Raw genomic sequence first — 3,710 nt, forward strand, 5'->3', positions numbered from 1 at the left:
ATTTTTGGGACCAACTTAACTCATATTTAGTACTTCCATAGTTAACTAGGTTTTTCTTCTATACATTGATAAATATTAACATAAACAAAATTAGGTAGATTCCGTGCCACAGGTACTTTGAGAATCTTCCGCAGGTTTGTCCCAATTTACCCCAGGATCCCAATTTACCCCATGTCATGGTACCTACAACTGGAGTGCTGTCTAATGCCGAGAAATCAGTCTCGAAAGAGAATACTTTTTGGTCGCGGTGTCCTTGTCTAATGTAGTGACCATATAAAATTTATTTATAGGACAAAATTATACACATGCATCAGTTTTGAATTTACCTTAAGTAATTCTGTGTAACCCTATGTAAATACAAAACACTTGCTTGCAACGTTTTATTTATGTAAATTCAATTCTAAGCATTGCTTCGTCGTCATGGTGACTTTTTTTCGACGGTTTTTTTTGGAAGTTGCTGCGTTGTCGAAAATCTAGCACTGAGTTTTATTACAAACATCATTACCTCAGTTCTATTACTTAAACTTCCTCAAACTCAGTTTTAACGTCCGAATACTCAACCGCGACTTAAATATTATGTTGAACTTAATTACGCAATTCCTACTTTAATGTACTGGCTAAGTGGGCCGTGCAAATTAATATTTGACACACTGAGTGAGACATTGCAACACACATGGTCTGCGCGTATCGGGTGCTCTTTTCCTACATTCACATCTTCAATTGATTTAAAATTGCTTGTATTTTTACTTCTGTGCTATTTTCATGACACGTGTATATTAAGTCTACTAGTTACATTTTAGGAAATAAAACACAATGGGTAATAAAATGAAATGAACTGAAATTCATTTATTTGTTATATGTAGACAATTAAATAACTCTTAAATGACAAGTCAATACACATAACACAATACACATAGTACTTGATCTCTATTTACAAAATATTGGTTATATTATTATTATTAAGTTCAGTTAATTTTCTGTAGTCTTATAATATAAAATTTCCTCTATTTTAAGTAAATTCTTTTTTTTCAACGAAATACATAATTTATTTTAATCAATATCTAAGTGGACCATGAGTATCATTAAAATTTCGCAATTTAAATTTCAATTCAATTAAAAATCGCCATTTTTCTTTAATGAATCTAAAATCGACTTTATATTTACAATCACTATTTCGCGACTTTTAAGTTTTTGTTTCAATACCTTAACATCTTGTCGTAATTTTGCTTTTCTCGGGGTATTTTTTATTTCTTGCGTTTGAGTACTTGATTCTTCTTGTTTGACCTTTATATAGAACATTTTCTAGAAATTCCAACGTCATATTTACTAGAAGATCCTCCTCGTTCGCTTAACGTCAGGCAAATGATATACATGCTTGCGTGCGACGCTATTCAATACAATAAAAAAAGTTCAAAAAATACTACGTGATGGCTCTTATAATATAAAAAATACATTGCAAAATTATAGTTTTCACGATTGTTTTTTCAAATTTAGTATATGACATAGATTAAGTACAATTTACAAGACAAATGGTAATAAATATTATAATGAGAAAAAATATCTCACATTTTAAAAATATATGCTCACACTAGTAAAAATTTATCAATGAATCTGACATATGGAAGGATATTCCACAAACTGGAGAGGATTCTCGCTTAAAACCACTTACATTAAAAGTGTTCACCATGATTACACGGAAACTTTCACGATTTTCGAAAAAAAACAAGCCACAAGCTGTATCAGTGCCATTTTAACTTCGCACTACAAACGTAAATAGACGCCATTTTTCTTTTAATCCATTCATAGCTCTTTTTCGGTGATGCCAACAATTAATCTGGCTTCCCACCAAATTCAACATGAAAACCATCGGAAATCTACGTACCTACCATTACATTTTCCATTAAACAGAGTTCTTATTAATATAGAACAATAATTTTTTTGTTAATGAGCTTTATTAATATATGATGTTCTATTAAAAATCAATATATATCATATAATCAATACTTCTTATATAATTTATTTTAATAAATTGTCATCATCAGAAACTAATTTCACCATAACTTTGTACGTTTATTTTGAACCAATTTAATTTTTGACGTTGATGGAAATTCTAAATTGTCGCAACATTTTCTAGTTAAGTTTAAGTCACATCGTTTAAATAATATGAAGTTTAAGTCACATCGTTTAAATAATATGTATTTAGATATATTATTGTCATAAAATGTTTAAAATCCTGTAAAGTGGATTGATTTTAACCTTTTCGATAATTTTCAACAACTCCCAAGCTACTAAAAAATCCACTAACCACTAAAAGCCATTTTTGATAACTAAGACGGGGGTTCAAATTCCGAGATTTTATGGAAAATCCCCTAAGCTAGCAACACTGCTTTTTGTTTGTAAAATGTGCGAGAGGGACACCACCACTTAATAATCATTCTCTTTTCAGACCTTCGATCAACAATAGTAACTAGATTTCGGGTCAGTGCATAAAATCCGTCTCGTCAAATAACAGCGCACTTGAAATGTGAGCTCTTATTTTGTTTAGTTCACTTCAAACACAGCCAATGTCAACCCGTCTCACAATACCGCAGTGTGTATTCAAAAGTTGCAAAAATAAGGCCCGAAAAAGCAATTTAACGGCCGGAATATCTTACTTTCGGTAAGTACATGAAGTATAAACTATATTGTAAGCTTTAAACTTATAAATAATATTAAATTTTGAACAAAATTACCGATTTTTAACCACCGCTACAAATGTTGGCCAAGGCTCGGCCAACACATGGACAAACTTTTGCTTAACAGAACAGTAAATGCATGGAGTAGATTTGTGTTGTAATAATTTTTTAAAATTTGTTAGCAGCACTTCAAAATTAGTTGGTTAAAATTGGTTAATGCTGCTTTTGTGTCTGTTTGTTAGACTCTCATTAGATACTTAGCTTTCCATTTTTATTTTAGCTTTCCTAGCAATCACGTGTGCAGAATGGATCTCGATTGTCGCCAGAGAAACAAGAGATGACTTTTATAAGCCAGCTAAGATCTCCGCTTATTGACACTGGACATCTTTGCCTTCCGTGCTCACGGCTACTGAAACGTGGCCGAAACATTGTAATAAAAATACCACGCTTGAAACCGTTTAAACGTTGTTTTATTATGTGCACTGGTCGCGAAAACTTAAAAATATATATTACACAAAAACGTAACGCTAATAAAATAATAAGTAATGTATAGATACTAACAAACATACATTTCCAAAACATAAAAAGTAAACAACTAAAATTTTACTTTAATTCATTAATAAATTATTTTAGTGTTAAGCGCGACTCCTTTACCTCCTGTAGTAAATACAAATCGGCATTTCAAGAAGCAAAAATAAATAAAGCAAAACGATGTTAGTTCTCAGAGCAATTAAGGGAAAAGTTACTTTATTTGTTGCACCTTAAGATTGATTTAACATTAAAAGTTGTTTAAAATATGTCTTTTTATTGGTAAGTGACAGGAGTAATTTATTGCTTTGCTCGTTTTATGTGACGAATGATCGTAAGTATTAGATAATGTTTTGGAGATTTGTGACTTTATTACTAGGTGCCATAGTTGTTATTAGTTTGAACGTAAAAGTGTTTCAAAACTTTTTTCTCCGTTTGTTAGTAAACGAATGTAGCTATATAAGTATATATTCACGCGGACAGTTTTTGCTTTAATTTTGTACGTAT

The 3,710-nt window shown here is 30.9% G+C and overlaps 1 long non-coding RNA gene across 1 annotated transcript; it reads left to right on the top strand.

Moving 5' to 3' along the window:
- Window positions 1–415: 415 nt before the first annotated feature.
- Window positions 416–3,138, top strand: LOC134199325 (uncharacterized). Its single transcript, XR_009973769.1, has 2 exons — window positions 416–2,659; window positions 2,956–3,138. It is a non-coding gene; the product is annotated as an uncharacterized LOC134199325 (long non-coding RNA).
- The last annotated feature ends 572 nt before the right edge of the window (window positions 3,139–3,710 follow it).

The sequence above is a fragment of the Bombyx mori genome, chromosome 9 (assembly GCF_030269925.1).
Source record: "Bombyx mori chromosome 9, ASM3026992v2".
Lineage (NCBI taxonomy): Eukaryota > Metazoa > Arthropoda > Insecta > Lepidoptera > Bombycidae > Bombyx > Bombyx mori.